Raw genomic sequence first — 20,817 nt, 5'->3', positions numbered from 1 at the left:
GTGTAACATAATGGAGGAGATAACACTAATTTCCATTCAAAGATAGCAGGACTGCCACCTATCACCGCTCAATAGGCACTAACATCTAAGGCAAGCTGTCTGTTTTTATTTTCCAAGCCTCAGTACAGTGCAATGTACTTTAACTCCAAGAGCCGTGACTGACAAGCCTTGGTTGCTGCCACTTGCTGCCTTTCGTCTGGGTCCAATGTTTCCAGTCAGCCAGCTTGAATTAATTTACCATTGGAAACGAAGAGGCCCCATTCCTGCAGGTAAGTCTGATCTCATTTGACAGGGTGCAGGTGGCTGTTGATTACCAAGTGAAACCTGTACAATAAGTGCCCTATCTGAACATAGTAACAGACTGGCAATATGGTTGAAAGTTAAAGTAGTAGCAGATAATTTATAATAGTGTGTTATAATTATGGATCTATTTGTAAACCAGCCATTTATAACCATTTACCTATCACTAGGCAAAGGTCTAGGGACGTTCTCTATACTGGTCTGCTCTTACATCTGCTAAGTTCTGCAGGTTAATGATAATGTATTATCATGCAGATATATCCCTCTTCCAAAGCGAAGCAGCAATCACCTACTGATAATGGAGAAAGAGAGGCTGGGACCCTGCAGCTGTGAGACCGTGCAGAAATGGTAGGAGAGACTCAGAGAAGTGTTTAGTTCCCCATTAAGAAGCTGAGAGAGGGAGTTTTCCAGTCCAGAGTGTTAGCTACAAAGAGACTTTGATCTGTGATTAGAGAAACGGACCGGTCTTGTATCTGTTCTTTGTAAAATAAGCAATGAAAAGGGGTGTATTCTTGCTATTTAGGATTATAACCAAACTTGCTTATTAACTACTCCAAGAGGTGAAGAACTTAACTATTGACTAATTACTTGAGCCAGAAAGCGCAGTGGTATTTGAGTACTTTTTTTTTTTTTTCCTTATTTCAAACATGTTCTCTGCTTTTCATTGTGTGGGGTTTTTTTTGTTTGTTTTGAGAGAGAGACAATAGCAATACATGCCCATGGAAGAACTTAGTGTATAGCCTTGTACGTTGCATCTTGGCAGACAAGTAGGTGCAGCTCTGGCATCTCATTTTTTGTTCTCTAGACTGATACTGACAGTAAACAAAAGAAATACTGTGTGCTAGAATTTTTTTATTCCTACTTTTGCCAAGACCATCTTGCTTAATGCTATTGTTACTGAAAATTTTGGCACACAGAGAGCACAGAAGATGTACCCTCTTCACCTTGTATTTTAACTAATAAGCTCACTTATTCCTCTTTAAAATGGCTATTTTGGAAATGCTGTTATTGTTTAAAACATCTTCCCTTTTCTAGAATAAGGGAATAGCCGTTTGTGTGAACAAAAAGCTCAGAACACAAAAAGCTGTTATCATGTGAAGCTAGAGAAAAATATGCTAATTTCATACAGTAGCAAAGATTGCTGAGTTTTTCTATTATAGCAATTTGTTTGGTCTGATTTCAATGTACTGTTTGCCTTAGAACTTTCAAGACTCTAGTTTCTCTTAGATTTTTTTGAGAGAGAGAGAGAGACTAAAAGACACCCTGTACCTAAGATTTCATTCTTAAGCTTTATTTTATAGCACGTGAGAAAGCGAACATGGGAAATGGATTAGAATTGTTCAAGAATATCTAAGATTGTACCTTACATGGCTTCAAAGAAACTAAGAGGTAATTTAAGAATTTCTCTGTTGCTCTAGATAGAAATTTTGATGTGATAACACTGTCCTTCAAAGACTAACTTCAGACCTGTACGCCATGGGGAGTATAGGTAAGATTTGGTAATCCAAAACTTTAGTTTTCAATACAGTCAGTTAATAAGCTGTCCCCATTATTTCTTTGCATGTAATCCTTCTGTTCTCCTGGGCTTAGGCATCTCTTTTCACTTAGAATCCACAATCTAGAACACTCTTTTTGTAAATTATTCTCAAACTTATTTCTGAAGGAAGAATGAAAATCTGTTCTGTATCTAACTGCCATCTGCTTAGGCTGCCTGTCCAGCAGGTGAGCAAATTTTCTCCTAAACCTGAAGAATGGTGGAGTCAGAAGACTACAAGCTGTCCTGGAAAGTAGGAATTCAGCCCCTTTTTACTCATGTGGAAGCTGTGCCAGCCTGCAGGGTGGAAAAAATCATTAATCGGTAAACCCAAGAGAGATCATCAGAAGGTATGTGACAATTTACTAGCTTAGTGGTTGTCATCTGTCTGGAATGGAGAATAGCTGTCTCTGATTCCTATATCCCATGCTATGTCAGCATCTTAGTTTAAACAGTAGCTGAAGTAATATATTTAGTGTTGAGAGCAGGAACTGAAAACTAGAACTTTCAGTACTGCTGGTCCTGGATGACAATTTATCACTGTTTCCAATACTTGTTTTTTCTCAGACTGTATACATCTAACATTCACTGTTGCAAAGACACTGTCTCAAAAGCAGAAACAGAGAATATCCTCCCCCGGCCTGATTTCTTGCACAACACTATCTGTGGTCTGACCACAGGCACCAAATCAAACTTTCAGGGTTTTAGATTCAGGGAAAACTTATTTGTGAATCCCAAATCATATGTGGAATAATCAAAAAGGTGAGTAGCAAAGTATATCAGTGTTTTTGGCAGTACTCAATTATGGAATAATTTTAGTCATCATTTTTGCTTTGCTAGTAAAAATACAGGTGTGTGTTGACTTCTGGTTGCTTAAACACATAGAAGATTAGTTACTGTTTTTACATTTCTGCTGGTTTTACTGCCTTGAACTTCAATATCTACATGCTATATAATTCACAATTTACCGTCTGTTCTTTTTCCCCCCCTCTATTGGGAAACTCAGTCCTTAGCAAAATGAGATGCATGTGGAAACATTCAAAGGCCAAAATTCAGACAAGAACTTTGAAGGGGAGAGCTAAGGACTGCAGCATTTCAGGTTCCAGGATAAAGCGCAGTTATTACGGTTTTTGAAAAGTTTCAGTTTTGGATTCAAACACCTAAATTCCATTTCACTCTGACATTAGGCATCTAAGTCTTGCATTTTACTTTTCTTTTAAACAAAAGGTTTTTTTTTAACAAGTATTTTCATTCAAGTTTTCAATCCAAATTCCTACTATTGCAACTACCTGTGAAATTGAACACATTTAATAACAGTGTAAAGACACTCCCGAGGAATAAAAAATTCTTTCTTAGACAAAATCTCAGAATGTCATAACCAAGGCTAGATCCAAAAAATGTGTTAATATTTATAATTCCTGGGGCACAAAGAAATTATACCTTCCAAACTGTCTCAGCTGCTATTTTGTAGACTTTCAAGTCTTCATAGTAAAGGCTATCTTGCCTCGATTAACAGGACTGAAGGAGAAAATAGATCTTATCCTTTATTTTCAGTGTTCATGGACATCAGACTGGTGGCTTCAGAGGTGGGATTACTTACTGTAGTGACAATTTTCCTCTCTCAGATTTTCCTTACTGAAGGCCGAGCTCATCTTGCTTCTTTTCTTCATTGGGGTGGAGAGGGAACAAAACAGCAAGAAAACAAGCACAACCCTTCATCCCCCATTAAGAATCCAGAGTTAAGTGCACTATCTCCTGAGATCAAGAATTTAACTATTGGCTAAATTAGGTATCTTGTCTCCTTACCCTGATATTTTTTTCTCTCTTAAGAAGAAAAAGTTGCTTTTCTTACGTGATGCAAGTGTTTGTTGTTGTGTGTGGTTTTTTTTTTAATATTAAATTAGTATTAAGTTAAGATACCTACATATTAAGAAAAGAGTTTTGATTATTGATATGTTAATAGTGAGCCTACTGAATCCACACACTGCACACTTAATGATTTTCAGTGTGCTTGAAAATTGTTTAGGAATGGTTATCTTGTCCAGTTGAGAAAAGACTAGAATGCATTCCCCACACAACTAGATGTGTAGTCCTGCAGGCCAACTCTGCTGTGCAAAATATAAGGAATATTAAAGTATAAGCATAAGGAATGATAATGAACAAATGGTGAAAAGGGGTCTCTGGGCCTTTATATTCTCTGTTTAACCTTAAGGTGACAAAATTAGTATTTGTGTCATTTATTCATTGAGGTTAGGTTTGTTTTTCAGTTTTATAAATATCATCTAAAGAAGTACAATTTATAAGGACAACTGTTTGGTTTTTTTTTTGTAACTGCTTGTGGAAAAATCAGAATGGCAATGAAATGTGAGAAATAATTAGTAGCCTATCAAATGAAAACAAACCCCCCAAAAAAGTAACTGAACCAGCAGTTCAGAGCTCCACTTAAAAAAAAAAAAAAAACAGAAAAAAAACAAACAAAACCATAGCTTTCTACTAAAAATACGCATACTATTTATATAGATTTCCACTAAGATGTTCATTAATTTGTACGCCATCTGCTGTGTGAGATCTGTCTCCCATAAGAAAATGTTGATACGTAAATCCAGAAATGAGCTCTTGCTGCACTCACTGCTTAAATCATACCTCAACAGGCACTACCTGTTCAAAGTGTCTCACAATTCCAACTTTGCTTCTCTCACACTTCTGGTAGATAGAAAAAGAATACTAATTCCTTGTTAAATCTGAAAGCATTCAATCTAGGTAAGCATCATTTGAGATGTTGCATATTAATGTAGCTCGCATGCATCATCTGTGTAACCTAGATACTAGTTTTCTATTTAAAAAAAAAAAAAAAGTCAAAGAGCCAAAAAGAGAAGCTACTCCTCTCTCTTCTTCTGTTTCTTGGCTTTTTGTAGAGCATCTTGTTTAGGCTGAGAGAGCTATGCATTCAATTTCCCAAAGCAAACTTCATATGCATGTGTTAAAGTTCCAACTCACAGCAATTTGTTTAGCTAGTACTGTTTTCTTAAAGATGATTAATTTCATGTTTATGAACTTAGCTGTCATATTAGAGAAATGGTATTTCCTATTTATAACCTTGCTTTTAGAAATATAAAATCATACTTTGTCCACTATATTATCTCACAATGTACCAGTAACATGCTCACTATTCAGTTGGACCAGAACTGGAAACTTTTGAGACACAGGTTCTTCGTTTATATGCAGGACTCACCTGTTAGAAAGACTCATTAACCTACGGCTGTAGGCAACCAGCACTCTAACAGAGTATTTGTTTTAATGAATTGCCATTGTTATGTTCAGGGACTGAACATCTGAAGAATGAAGGGAGCAGCCAAAACCCACCAGAAGAGAATGGACTGAATGATCGGAGAGTCTCCCAGAAAACTGAGAGTACAGTCCAATATCCTGTGCTGAAAGAGAGCGCTTCTGAAGGGCACTACGGGCTCCTGGTGGATTAGAACAAGTGGTACTGGAACAAGAGAGATGAATAATGCAGATATCAAAAGAAGCAATTACACAATATACTGAAGTATTAAGATATGATGCCAAGAGTAAGACATGGAAGACAATTCAAACCAGTCTGTCAGTACCAGAAATTACCTACTTGTATCACACTTCAGGAAAACAGGAGAGAAAAGAACAGAAAGCAGCATATGTAAGGAAAGAAGAAGGGGGTAAAGCTTGGGTTTTAAAGGCCAGAACATTTCCCTCCCCCCAAAGTTCAAAGAGCTTAATAAGCAACGGAGTACTGTGATCCACTTATGAATAGGAGCTTCAGTTCCTATTTACACTTAGATAAGGTATGCTTTAGAAAAACAAACGAACAAAAGAAAAAAAACTGAACATAATGCCTCTGACCATCTAGAAATGCTACTTGGGGATGTGAATTTGACCAGGAAGTAAGAAAGCTAGGCTTCTAAAACAGGAGCAAATCATAGAATAGAATCAAAGAATGGCTTGGGTTGGAAGGGACATTAAAGATCATATAACCCCAAGTCCATTTGTAGAAACATGACTAGGTGAAATAATAGGGCACTGAGGATCAGTCTCAATTTCATGATGGTATAACTGTGTAACCAGCAGCACATAAGGCCGTTAATTCTTTTATTTATTCAAGTAAAATAAATTACTTTCAGGTAATGTGTTTGCAACAAACAAGTTTGTTTATATGCACAAACACATTCCTTGCAGTAGCTTTTTACAGAGGATTTTTTTTCCTGCTTTTCTTTTTCTGTAAACAGGAAAACCCAAAGGAATTTATATAGAGATGTGTGAATACGAATCAAAAATGGACTCCTATTGGTTTGGTGAATTATCAAGCTGTGAACAGTTTGCAAAAAAGTCAATTTAGATGTAACTATAAAATGTAAACTAGTCAATCTAGTGAGGCCTAGTTCATGAATGAGGGATGAAGAATGGTGTGGAGTTCCATTAGGAACAGTAACGCATTCTTATATGTGGAAGAACAGGGTAGTGCGAGGCTGATTAGAAAACAAGAAACTGAAAATGCATTATAGTGGTAGTAGAGCATGAGGGGTTTTCTTCTGTACAAAGTATTGATCTTTGCTAGTTTAAGTAAAAAAGCCCTAATGGCTTGCTCAACTGCTTTTTCCTGAGATACCTTGTTACCTGAGCGTGGTGTCAGACAGTGCAGCCCTGGAACTGCTTCACGGAGGCAGGCAGCACATACTGCTCTCTTTTCCTTCCACGCCTTCTCTGCAAATTGTACTCCCGAACTCCTAACAGCAGTTCAAATACTGTGTCAAAAGGCTAGCAGGATAAAGGGACTGTTAGTTTCACTCTGTATTCAAAAAGCACTTGAAATAGTAAAATGAAGTCGATAGCTAGATAGTCTTATTAAAATGGCAAAAATAAATGACCCTTTACTGAGCAAGGCAAAGTAATGATATTGAGTTGGCCTCAACAGCAGGAGCTGGAAAAGAATCCTTTCCCCGTTTGGCTAGCCTTCTCACATTTGAGTGCTTTCCATAATGAAACGTTGCTGGATTTCTCCATTTTTTCCATTCCTAGAGAATCCAATTCACAGCAAAGTGTCCTGCTCTATGCATTACAATGTCAGGACTCAAGTGCATTGTAACTTATGGTTCAGGGTGTGCCAGTATGGGACGATTTTGATGGAGAAAATCCTACATAAATCCTCTCCTACACACAGGAGACTTATTACTAGCTACCTTATCAAATCCAGCCTCAGTAATGGGCCACACAGGAAACATAATCTCTGTGACTGTGCAGAGGAAGCTAGACTAGCCCCTTTACAAAAATGAAGCATTATTTTCAGGAAATAATTGCTCAGACTTGCTTGTTAAATCAGCTATGTACTATTTGACTTTTATACTATTTATTTTAGGTTTGTTTGTTTGTTTAAAACCTCTGACCAGAACAATAAGATAGGTTTACATCCTCTGCAGAAGTTATCTGGGTATGAACAGTGACATATGGCCTAAAGGAACCTGATAATCATTCAAAAAGCAATAAATGGCTGACATTTCCAACTTCTGTTGATTTGGGAGGGGAGGGAAAGAGAGAGGACTAGGGGGAGGAAGAGTGTCTAGATGCAATGCTAAACCTTAGCCTTCTAGAATTTGACAACTTTATTACGAATTGAGGCATGAAGGCTGCTGCCAACACTTGTTCTTCAAATTTCCAGTGAACACTCATTCTCCAGTGTGCTTTTTTCCTCCCAGATTTGTTAACATCACTTCTGTCTTACCCTTGTAGCTGGTCTTCACTCATATACTTTCTGGTACCTATGGGCTAGCTGAGAAGCATGATAGTATGAGTATGTATTTGCAACATTAAATATTCAGTGCTGAGCCAGTTTTTTTTCTTTTCTCTTTTAACTGTACTAACTGTAGAGGCAAGAACAAGGTATATACTGGCTAAACCCTCTAATTTTTAAAAGGTTGCAAGGAAGACTTGTACCATCTGACAAGGAAAATCAAAGTGAGTTCCTCTGTTCAGTTACCTGTCTTTAGAGTGAGTACTGCATCATTTGGCTAATTCTCAAACTTAACTACATTTGGCAAGTCACTGGCTGTGAGAGCATTATCTAGGGCTTGCCCATAGAGCAGCATTATACAGTTGGTCACTGATCTTAAAGATGAGTAGCATGATTATTTAGAATGACAAACACGTACACAGATGATGTGGCACAGATTTACTTCTAAATATAGATCTAGACAACAACTGCGAATGGAACAAAGGTTTCCCAGAGAAGAATATTAGTGTACTTCCCAGTGAAACTTTTTCATGTATTTTTTATGCTGGTGAGTATAGTAAATAAGATTATGCCACTTCTGATCCTTCACCTACCACCTCATTTCTTAACAACAGCTTCTCTTTTGAATCACATTGGAAATGACCCACAACTTATTAATAGCTGATCTAAACGCAAATAATTGTGATGTATTAGAGGGAGCCTGTAGTTATTTTTTTTAACCAAATACTCTTCCTCTTTTCTGTTCCAGTGGTATGTAATAAATAAATAAATGAACAACAACCACCCCAACAACAAAAAACACAACCAAGAAAGTCAAATTTAACCACGCTTCTAGAATTACTACTGATTCAATTTCCTAGAAGACTCATTGCACACTCGAAGAACATCTGGAAATTCTATTTTATGTTTAACGTGGCTTCTGTCGTTCTTAGAACATAAGTAGCCATATCTGATAAGAACATTGTACTTATAATGTAGATAAGTTTATTCCAATTCTTTTTCCAGTTAGTGTAATCTGCGAAGCTGGGAAAAAATAAATAGGACTAAGTTAACCAATTGAAAAAAAAAAATACTTAGCTGGCAGGAATTAAGACTTTTGTCAGGTCAGGTCACTGTTGCTTTGAACCACTGGCAGGAACTGGTGTCTTCAAAGATGATGCAAATGAGTCCTCCTCCATATTTAGACATCACTATAATAATGTAGGTAAGGTGTGGATTCCTGCCTGTTTCCTTAGAGACCTGCAAAGAGAAGGGCAACGCTTTGAATAAGCCTGTAAAGATTATTCTGTTAGCCAAAACACCAAATATGATGCTATGCGTTCCTCCAGATAACTGTATCTAATAAATAACATCAAAGCCAGTTACTTCAAAGTCAACATCTTCTCTGGTTTTTGGGGTATGCGCCTATGAAGAAAGTGATGCTACAGATTTTAAAATATCAATTTCTAATTTGCTTATGCAAAAATATATGGCTCAGAAATGCAGTTTTGGTGTAAAAAAAACTGGGTGAGCCTGGAATAATTATTCTTTGTCATAAGCACAGTCTTTCTGAATATCACTGTATTAAATTCTTAGTGAAATAGTTTAATCAAACATAAATATCACAAATGCTTTTTGCTTTACAACTTTAGGTCTGGTAAACAATTTTCAAGTGAGAAGGCAAAATGCACCTTAAGAAGCCTGGGCACTGAGTTTGGTGATAGAGACTGTTACATCCCAGGCTTCCCTGCAGCCCCCTGTGGCATGGTAAGCTTACTGGGGTAGGTGCTCTTTCTATTCTGAATTGCTGTTGACAGAGTACAAAAGAAATAGATCTAACATTTTATCTGAAATCCTTTATGTAAATATAGGTCACCAATTCTTAATATGAAATAGTATGTATATTCGCAGTATATTTATGTATCCATCACTACACTAACACCATTCTCATTATTTTACTTTGTGTAAAATCTTACTATTTTAACTTCGTGTAGGAAGAGGCAAGCTGAAAGTAGGTCTCAATTCCTAATTCCTTCTGCAGAAGTACACGTCAGCAGCTGGAGCTACTTTACATAGGATTTAAACAACAGTAAACAAAAACAGATTAGAAAGGCTGCTAAAGCCTCAACCACAATGGGAACTCAGTTTAGCCTCAGTTTTACAATCTGCCTACCACTGTCTAAGCTTTCAGAAGACCCGAAGGGGAAGGATTTGGGATTGAAAAACTGGCTAACTGCAACGCCTGAAGAATCTGAAGATTTCACAGTCACGGGGAAGTATAATCCTTAATCTGTAAATGAAGAAATACCATCCCAAAATTCACTGCGAATTGAATACAGCTTTCAGGGAGTAGGGCCTCCTTCTTGCCAGCATTGTTCACAGTTTAAATAACAACTTGCTTGCAGGTGCTTAATGAAGAGTTTAAGTCACTCAGAACAGAGGCATCCACTAGACCCAGAACAGGACCAACATACTAGGCTGTGGCTGCTCAGGCCATTTGGTAAGTATATTCTTATAAGTAGCTGAATATATGTACCAACACATCGAAATCCTTTTGTATATATAACTATATTCTGCAGCCTGCAAACATAAGAAATTGCATGTCCATGTGTGCTCAAATGATTTCTCAGATTTGTTTGCTTCACTATAATGGAAGCCTCAGAATTCAATTAGTACAACATGGAAATCAAGTGTCATTTTCAAGTTTAAACACTATTAATCCTCTCATCTTTTTCCTATTGAGAGAAGACTATTAAACACATTTCATACTTGAGCAGTATTTTAGGAAACTGCATTCATCCACATGCCCTAGTTCGTTTTATTAAGCATGTGAGTATTATGGCTTAGAATCATTAGCGAGAGGAAAAAAAAAATCAGGATAAAGTGATTTACATTTACTTTAGTTACTGTAAGACAACTTGTTAATGGAAAGCTTTTGTGTTCAGCTGAGAAGGTTAAAACCTTTTCAGTATAAAAAGCAGTGGAACTGCAGAATGAAATAGACAATTACTTTCAAAAAGAAAAATCTAAGCAACCCAACATTTCGAGCTTCCAAAAAAAAAAGCTACTACAGACATACTTACTGTAGACCTTGCATGAAAACTACCACGCACCAGCTAACACTGCATGCAGCATTTCCTTCATCATTTAATTATGGCTGTTGGTTACATGCATACACGACTCTGGGCAATGGTACAAAGCACAAAGCTAACTTTCTCCTTTTTTTTTTTTAAACAAAGCCAAGTTAGTCAGCAGAACCTAGGAGTGTTTTAGATATTGAAATGCAAGCAAGTTCTTGGCTTTGGCTTAAGTAGGCTTCTCTTCCCAAAGGACAGCTAGAACATGGAAAAAGAGAGGATGAACAACTTGTGAGTAATAGTCACTCATTTGGGAGTGTATTTTATGCCATGCCACTTTAACAGGATGAACCGAGAGCAGGATCCATAGCCTTAGCTCCTACTTGTATCTCCCCTCACTGGCTATACATCTGTGTGTGTTTCCTGGTGAGTGCTCTGGCCCTGTATGCTATAACTTCAGTCTGAAGTCTTACTCCTTTCTTAAGACTAACCTCTAAAATAAGTTTTGCTCATCTACTGTGTAAAGTGGGAGACATTAAAAAGCTCGAGCCTTAAGCTATTCATTTGGAGGATGAAAACAGACAATTGCAACTGGATGATCATTATAATTAAACTAACAGTATTTCCTTTTTTTTTTAATATACGCATTATTGAAATAAAAAGCCAAAGTTAGTTAACTTAGACTAAAGGTAGAAGATTTACCTTTAGAAACGGTACTTAAAATGAAGTACCAGAAAAATATGATTGCATAGAAATGTAGTTCTTAAGTGTTGTTACAGACTGATATTTATTTCAGTACTTTGTGAGTCCCATCCTTTCAAATGATATTTGTGTTGGCTCCTGGTTGTCCTTTCCCACTAAGCCCCACTAGGAATGCTGGGATGTGATGTCATTTGGGAAGGCTTATTTCTTAAAATATCCCCCTCTATAATAAAGCTCATAACATAAGGGAAGGCCAAACTGAGACAACAACTGTTGTTAGCAAAGACAGCAGGGTAGGGCAAGTCATAGCCAGTATGCACTGGCTGCGGTAAGCAAGATGCTTCCCTTTGAGAGGTTCTGTGGCTTTTTGCAGGTCAAGTGGCACACCTCACTGTTACGGAATTATGGAAAAATGTAGAAATCCATCTGCGTGTACCTTTCTTGACACTAGGTGCCTGTACAAACAAGCAGTGTAAGCCAGTGTTAGAAAGGATTATTTTGACTATAAACATTATGCAAGCAGAAAGAGTATTAGACTAGAGGAAAACTCAGAAAAACATGTAAACCACCAAATAATGCATCCAACGTATCCTCCAAGTGGAGGTGTATTCTACATCTACTTTCTGCATTCAGGACTTTTTTTTTTTTTGTATCAATCAAATCTTTTTTCTCTTGCTTCCAGAATAAGAATGAATTAATTTAAAGTTTTCCCATCAAAACATTGTCAGGGGCATCACCACTCATTGTTAACAGAATTATATTCGTGATGTTCTTTGCAAGCATGGGGAACAAATTCATGAGAAGCCCACCAGTTACTGTGTAGTACTGCACCTGCTTAGCTGCCTTCTACTGTCCAATATACATTATTAAAAAAAAGAGTCACCACTGCTATTACAACCAGCACAGGAAAAACAGCAGAAAGATTGAAATGAAAGTTTGCAGTGAAGCTCTAATTTACACACAAAACATAAAACTGATGAAGAACGTTTCCCTTAGCTGGAGACTTCAGGTCTGGCTCTGAACCCTCTGGCCCTTCAAGCAACTGTTGCTCTGGTGGCCTGTAGGTTAGTTCTTTGTAGTGCTGTAGAATAAATGGTTATGAGTTCAATTTTAATGTTTTTGTTGTTTAAAATGACTGGAAGGGTTTAGGTTTGATGGTTTGTAAAACCAGCAGAGGTCTGTGTTGTATGGAAGCTGTGACCTCCAGCTCAGGATCCATTTGATACCACCACCAGTCTACTTAGGAGCTTCAGCCTGGCAGGAAAGCGGGTCCATAATTGCATCATCGAAACTGAACTGTTTTGATAAATTATTTACTGCCAAATAGTATATTCTACGAGGGGAAAAACCTTGTCTCTCCATGTCAAAACAAGAACCTCCTCAATGCTCTAAGTGTGCTCCATTACAGGTGGAGACCGAGAGATCAAGTACATAGGAAAATAATTAGAGTGGGAAAAGAATGAGCTCTCTGAGGGAGCATGCCAATAAAGAGCAAATGTCTGTAATCCCTCAGAAATCAATAACATAATAAATTAGGCATATGCCACAATGGTTTCCGATTTTCTTTCTATCAACCCACCACCAAATAACATTAAGAAGAGTTGTATAAGATCAAAAAATTTCATCACAGGCATTTGTTTTGTAATACTGAGACATATGGACTGTGCTTCTCTCACCTCTCATTAGAGCACACAGTCACAGAACTGGTTTTCATGCAAGCAGATAGATAAAAAGAATTGAACCTACTCACTGTATATGCTTTTTATAAGTATTACACATTTCTCTCTCTCCTCTCACCTTCTTCATCCCCTTAGAAAAATACTGTCCCATTATGTGAACGTGTGTCAGATAGTATTACAAATATTTCACTACTCTTCTCATAGTGAAAGATTACATTAACTTTTTACAGAAAAATAAAATAAATTCTGGTTTTCCTGTTATTTCCTGTTTCATTTGCTGTTTTTGGCTAGAGCTGCAGACCCTGACCTTTCACTTCACAGCATATAACAGGACACGTTTTGGTGACAGGAGCCTGCATGCCCAAACTGAAATTGCAAACTTCATTTGATAAGAAGCACAAAACTTGCTGTAGAGCTGGCTAAAGCTACAACACACAAGGAAGGATGTCAGTTTAGTGCCTTCCTTCCCTGTCCTCCTCACTGGCAGAAGAGAAGGCAGGATGCGCTATCAGCAGCCTTAGGGGCTTCCTCTTATGCAGCAGCTGCTGGCCAGGCGGGCGTGAGCAGGCAAGTAGCAGTGACTTCCAGGGCTGGAAAAAGAGATTGAAGTGTGGCATAGAAAGCATGTTCAGTGCCAGACGCATCCAGGCAGGGAAGATGGAAAGGCATCAAACAAAGACTCCTGCCTCACCCACACAAGCTGTTTCTGCTCAGATCCTTATGATTTTGAATTACTGGATTCTTACTCAGTCTTTGAATTCACAGTTAATTTTCTGAAAGGCTGAATTAGTTCCATGGGAAGTCGTACACGTTTCCAGGAGGTATAGGCATAGGCTAGAACAGACCAGTTCACTGATCCTGAGGCACTGAGTGCACTTGGTTAGTAGTTACCACATGCACACACAAATCCCAGGATCTATTTCCCTCACCACCACAAGATACTGGGGGGGTGGGGGTGGAGAAAAAGGCTCTCGTTTAGAGTGTCATACAGCACAATTCTTAAGCTGTCCCTGATATGTGAAAGGTCTCATGACAAAGTAAGTGAGGACGCACCTACCACATCTTGCAGAATGTCTTAAATGGTATGTCCTTCAGTATTACTGAACAGGAAGAAGACGCATCCTTTTAAACACGTACCAGCCCTATTGCCATATGCTTTCTCTAAAACTAGAATCAGAAGTTAAAAAATCCATTTAGGTTTTATTCTGCTATGTTTGAAACTATCAGAACAGTCAGCTTTCAGCTGAGCTTCTGCAATCACCTGTGGCTCCAGCCCAAAGGAATATCTTAGTTTGCAAAAGTCTTAATTTCAGCAGAATTTCTTCCCTATTACAAAACCAGCTAAACAACAGACAGCTAAGCCAAGCTACTGCATGCTGAGGAGACTCTCACTATAGATTTTCAAATGCTGTTAAACTGTAATTTCAGCTCACGATTAATCCCGAGAATTTAGTGAGGTACATTGCTGATATTCTGATAGAGGATGGGGAGTGCTACAGTCCCTTGCTCAATGTCCATGAAGGGCCTTTACACCGTGGCTGGAAAACAAAGTCACAGAAGCCTTTGATATGCTTCCAATAAGCCTTCACCACATTCAAAGCCTCATAAATTCTGTTACTTGAAAAGCAACAGAACATACCCACATTGCTTTCAGTAGAGGAGGTGCTGGAAAGGGCTTTCTTGTTTCAAGAATTTTTGTAGAGGGAGTTATAAAAACAATGGTAAATCTTCCCTTCTCATCCATTAAATACCAGAGAACAAAACACTCTTATCTGATTTCTGTCCATGCAACAGTATTGCATTTCCAAAAAAGCTAGTGAAAGCAACCAAGTAGCAGGGGAAAATAAGTTAAAAAACACTCTTCTGAACAGCCCTGGGTCCAGAAATGAGCAAGAATTGGAGGTTTCATCTCAGATTAGTGAAAGCAGAAATCAAAACTCTTGCAGAGATTTTATTCTGAACAAGATATAACGACAAGAAATGGTTGCGTGCAACATGCTGATCACATCTTATTACCCCCTCTAGTAGAGAACATAGATGACTAAATGAAAAAAGGACTCTAATCCACCGAACAAGAACTGAGAAACGGATCTCTCTCCACTACTACCTGTTACCTTATCCTCAGGGAGCCTATTACAGTTTTCCCCCCAACTGTCTTTTGTATTTACTGAAAAAAAATGCTACATCCTGTGGGGTCTGGGCAACTTGCAAAAGTAGACACTTCTCCAAATTACTGAAAATAAAACTTTATAAAACAGCAATTAACCAACCAAAACAACTTCACAAGCATAGAAACATTCTGAGTTTTCTTCGATAATTTCACATGTACTTCTTTTGATACAGCCAATGTACAAAGCTAGTCCATCGGTACCTGTGATACGTTCTGACTATGAAATCAGTATTCCTATCATTTATGAGATGCTTGTTTCTAACCATCAGTATCAGAAGCCTTTGTAGCTAGATTAATGGTATGAAAAGCAGTTCAGAAGATGTCTTGTGCAGCTTTAAATACCAAACACAAATAGGCAGCTAGATTTAGCTTCTGACCCAACAAGAAAAAGGTGTGACACAGAGCTGAGAGTAGAAGGATCTCCAAGAAGTCATGAGCAGAAATTGTTCTTCTTCCCTGTGCCCTTGACAGGACATTTTCTCTATGTCTTTCACCACTTTCTTTTCTGGACAGCCAGACTTCCAGTCTCATGGACTTGCCGGTATAGCATAACTACATCTGAGGTAATTTGAAAGCTTTCATTCAAGAAGTTAATCCTTAGGAATACACATTGGCTTTTGCTAATAACCCCTATAGATCAAGGTTCATCTATATGCTGAAATAAATCTTTTAACATTACAAAAATTATCTATGCTTGATACTTCTGTGCACACGTGTAGGTGTACATGATGCTAAATGGAGTCTGGTGCTTTTAGCAATTTTTAATTTTGGAGTAGGCACCAAGAAGTCTGTTCCCATGACATATTTTTAAAACATTTCAAAATAGTAGCCACTTCATTCTTTTCAGAAGGAAAAAAAGTTTTCTGAGATTTAACTATACATTTACTCAACTCAACTTGGGGAAATATTTAAGGATTTCATATGGGCAGGCAGTGTCTTAATACAGAAATATACAGTAACACGTCACCTACAGCTGAGTGTATGTCCTACAGCTCAAGGGCAGCACCTCCATGATTAGAATATCTGTTTGCAACCTACTGCTCATCTAACTTATACCTCTGGGAATACAAGACAAGCCTTTAAAAATCACTGTTTAAAAAAAGGTGCAAGATTAAAAGGAAAAAAAAAAAAAGGATGGGAGTTAAATCTTTCAGGCTTTTATTGCCCTTTATTGCTGTTTGGGGTGACTTGATATCTATCTTCACAAGTGGCACGGCGATGTCTGTAAGATGGCAAGGACTGTACACCACCAGTTATGTTTTCAGAGCCCAACCAGTGTTTGTGGCTCTGTGTACCAGAAGCACAGACGGAAACCAAAGCTCCAGTTCTGACGTGCAGTTTCAGATGATTGATGGCACCCTGACTGCTAACTTGATGCTTGTCTGAGGTAAAAATCACTTCTCGTCCCCACCCTGCTCTTTGGCTCTGCATACCTCGTGTGTCCCTGTAGAGCGCGTGTTATACAGTAGGCCTTTATGCCATTTCATGTAAGGCTCCAAGGAGATAGTTGTACGCGTTTGGGTGGTTCCCCCCCACACACTTTTCTTTTTAAATTTAGTGTGGTCAAGTCAATCTTTAAAGTTCAGTTTGTTCCAAAGGGTCTGTAAGGATGGATGTTTGATTACAATGCCTGAAAGCTCTTTCCCATTTCTTTATTTGCACACGGAAAAATATATTCTTTTAATGAGACGTTCCGAGTGATGAGAATATTTTGAAGAGCTGCACACATCAAGCCATACCCCAAATGTTTCACAATTTGTAGTTTCCTTCTCTAAGCGTAAGGATCATCTTTGAGCATAATACCTTATTCTGTTTGGAGTTCAAAACACTTTTCTAATACGTTAAACCGCTTCCCACAAACTTCACTCTCAGGAAGTTTGAATTGGCTGCTTTTCCAAAGAAGTCTGAAGGATGCCAGTGTTCTCAGCTTTGTAAACTCAAAATGAACTCGTATTCATGCTTCAGATCAGATGAAAGGCTCAGGTTTTGTATTTTCATTTTAATCGACACGGTAGCATTTTTGGAGTGCAGATATCTAGTTCCTATTTCTTGCCTTTATAAGTGCTTGCTCACTCTTGTGTTTTGCCTAGCCCATCTGCCCGAACCACTAGCTTGAAACTTTTCACAGCAAGAAAACAGCAAACACAGAGTTGCATTTCTACGTTGGAGGCTGGGACAGAACTCAGGCCCCGTAACACTAAGTGAAACAAATATTACTGATCAGCCAAAATAGCTGATACAGAGCTGTCTCTCTAAACACCTGAACAGATCCACTGAAATGTCTCATTTAAACTTATTTTTCTTTTTAGATGATGTTTAGTAAATATATAAGCCTTAATCATTTTGAGTTTAATAGTAGACTAAGTAGTGGTAATAACAGCACTAGCAGCAAACAACAACAAAATAAACAACCAACCAACAGAGCAAAAACCACTAACAAAACAAAACCTAAGACCATGAAAACGTTAAAAAAAATCCCAACCAATTCATTATTCTAAGAAATTTTAGAGCTCTATCAGTTCAGAAGTAACTTGTGAAATACAGCCGAACATGGATATAACAGAACAATTTGTACAAGTACCCTATGAAGGCCAAGAGCCAAAAGAAAGTAATAATAGAAGAGGAAACACATTTGACAAGTGACTTCTCTCATAGCCCTACCAACCACGCATTCAGGCTGCAGATTTGAGCCTGGTGGTGGCCCCACCAAGGACAGAGCCCAGCACCACCTGCAGGTGGCTCTGCCCTGAGGATGCCACTGACATTTGTCTCCATGCTTTAATCTGTGCTCGCTGCCACCTGATCGGAGAGCACCTCCTAGAAGAGATCTTATCCCTAGTCCTATAGAAAACCGCAGGGTTCTGACCGTTAACGTCAAACAAGCATCAAACCCTGGAGATGCGCCGGACTTGTCAGCCAAGGGGTCACAGCCTATGCAGAAATACCATGAAGCAGAAATAGTTCCTATTTTTAGCCCTGGACTAGATGAAGCCACAAGGGTGGCTACTGCCTATAACCATTTGCTCTGTGATTTGCATTCCAACAGTTGACTCTCTGCAAGAGCTGGGAGTCCTGAATCTCATCCTCCTGCCAAATCTTCTCCTGTTTTCACCTTCTAAAACAAAAGTCAGTGTGACCCAACATCAGATGTGGATTTAAGAGAACATTGGATTTCAGTTCAGTCCCTAGACAGGATTCCTTAAAAAAAAAGGAGGTGGAAAAATGTTCAGAATAAAAAAAAAAAGTACACCGAGCCAATGCTACCGCCTGCTGATTGTCAGCTGGCGTACACAGCCCATTAAACCGCTGCAGATAGCGTAACAGCTTGTCTCAGCGACTGGAAGGCTGAAGAGCTAGCTGAATATATTGCTTCTGCCTTCACATCTCACACGCACCAGACACCATCGTGACACAGCCAAAGACTGGGCCCTCCTGAAATATATTTTAAGATTTATCTAAGTAATTACAACATATTGCAACAAATGTCTGTATCTCAAAATCGTACAAGAAAACCTTTTGAAAGCATCTCACAAATTACCACATTATTGAGAGAACCATAGGGAATAATCTTCTATGTGTTTTCTGTGTTTATTCACTTGAAGGGTTGGATGTTTGGGTGCTTTGAAAAATACAAAAAAAAAAAACCTTTAGGAGAATGAAAAGGAAACCTTAGAAATATTCAAAGAAATACTGCTACTACCAAACGTAAAACAGCACTATAAAACAGTCACAGTTACATCATTTAAAAGTTGTTTTTCACATAACTGAGCTGCATTACAATAAATATTCTGGACAGTAGATGTCCTAATTGTCATTTGGCAAAAATGCTTTGGCTGCACCAACCTAGTTAAATAAAGTGTCAGGGAGTTATTGAGCAAAATCTACCTTATAAGGCAAAGACAATACTTGGATTTGAGACATCCAGTAAGCAACAAACATACTCTATTAGCTTTTGCTTTTGAGATAAAGTAAACATAACAATTGTGTTTCTGTTAGAAGTTCAGCAATTCTCTTAAACAGTTTGTGAGGTTTTGCTTGGCCTAATGACATGGACAGTTAACACAATCCCCAGAATGTGTTAGTGGGACATTCCCAGTCAGAAATTTATCAATAAAGCTGGCAAATTCATTCACAGGATAAAAACCATGATAAAATTAGGGAGATCAAAGATAACCTCCATTGCTGATCAGTGTTTGAAAGGCAAATCCATTATGCTATGTAAACACAAAGGTCAGATAAGCCTTTTTGTGTAAACACTGGGCCAAAAGTGCTTTAGGACACCAAGAGCCTATAAACTTGAGACAACATATATAAATGGATTCAAATCGTCTCCATGTACGCGCAGCCAACCAGTCCCACCCCTCAGATTTGAGCTTTGTTGGCCAAATAAATGCAAATAGTGCTTCTACTTACTCTATGGTACAGGAGAAAAAGGTAAAGCAGGCAAGAATGCTACAGCTCAGAGTCCAAACTATAAATAGGTTTAGGTTTTAGAAAATACAAACCAGAGAACTGAGCATTTCTGGACAGCAAACACAAGGACTGTTTTCAGACAGATGCCTACAGTAGGTCTTAAAATAACTGACAGTTTTACTCTGTAGTTTTTCTTCACTGTTTTTCCAAGCTATTTTGGAAACTTTGAAATCTGTCCTCTCTGTAGAGAAGGAATTTCAATCACAAGAAAAAACTTTTTCAGCGCTGCATAGATCTTTTCAATAACAACAGACAAGCATCAGCATATTCAGAGCATCAGCTTATCATTGTCTAAAATTATCTAACATATCCAAGCGGGTTAAAAATGTCACAGAAATAAACAAGCTCTGTAGAGGTTGAGAACAACTTGCTCCTAGAAAATGCCAGAGATGCCAAAACAGCTTACACAGGTCAGAAGTAAAAATTCAACGAATTTATGCTTGTTGTAGAAACAATGTTACAAAAGAAGAGTCAGATTTCTTGTCTGACAGATACCAGAAATATGATGAAAAAGGTATTTAAATACATGCTGTCAAATTATGTCAAAAGTCTATTCATATGCATATCTCAGAGTAGGAATTACATTTCAGACAAAGTTTTGGGGCTCAGCAAGAACAAGACATACTGTGTGTTTATCCAGACTGAGTACTCAGAGCAGATTCATGTCTAAATAGTTGTCTTTTGTTACCAATATATCTAAAGCTCACAGCAAACTCAGTATAGCTGGCACATGTTAAATGCAAAGTTCCTGCTCCGTCCTGCTGAACTGTTTGAATACATCCATCCACCTAAACACCTGCAAGTGTTGTTACTAAAGCAAAACATGTTCAGAAAGAGGAATTGCTGTTATTAGACCTGAGCAAGGTTACTTGGATCTTTTGGTTTTAATCCAGCCCAAATGAAACCATATAAACGGTTCGTGTCATGATGTCTGTTTTGAATACCTACAGGGCCTGGGTGGTAATTTGGAAGAAAACCCATTTTGAAAGAAAATAACAAAATGTAGGCCGCAGCTCCTGGGCCTCACTTTGCTTGTCAGGCCACACTCAGTATTTCAGGCTGGTAAACCTCACCAGCTGAGATGAGCAGATCCAGCAATGGGGGCTGGTGGACAAAAAGGGCAACACACTGCTATGAGAGTT

General features: G+C 38.2%; 1 protein-coding gene across 10 annotated transcripts in view; it reads left to right on the top strand.

Annotated features, from left to right (window-relative positions):
• Positions 1-20,817, top strand: part of LOC310898849 (uncharacterized protein) — a 283,775-nt gene that overhangs the window by 255,824 nt on the left and 7,134 nt on the right. For 4 of the 10 annotated variants that reach the window (XR_014583776.1, XR_014583777.1, XR_014583783.1 and 1 more), the window contains 5 exons: positions 118-269; positions 556-648; positions 1,719-1,789; positions 2,007-2,184; positions 5,156-10,074. The gene's annotated coding sequence lies outside the window, so the exon portion shown is untranslated. Of the gene's footprint in view, positions 1-117; positions 270-555; positions 649-1,718; positions 1,790-2,006; positions 2,185-3,459; positions 10,075-20,817 lie in introns of all 10 variants that reach the window. The other 6 variants (XR_014583779.1, XR_014583780.1, XR_014583781.1 and 3 more) reach the window with 6 other exon arrangements.

Source organism: Anser anser, assembly GCF_964211835.1.
Source record: "Anser anser genome assembly, chromosome: 4".
NCBI lineage: Eukaryota > Metazoa > Chordata > Aves > Anseriformes > Anatidae > Anser > Anser anser.
This window is presented reverse-complemented; position numbering and strand designations above follow the sequence as displayed.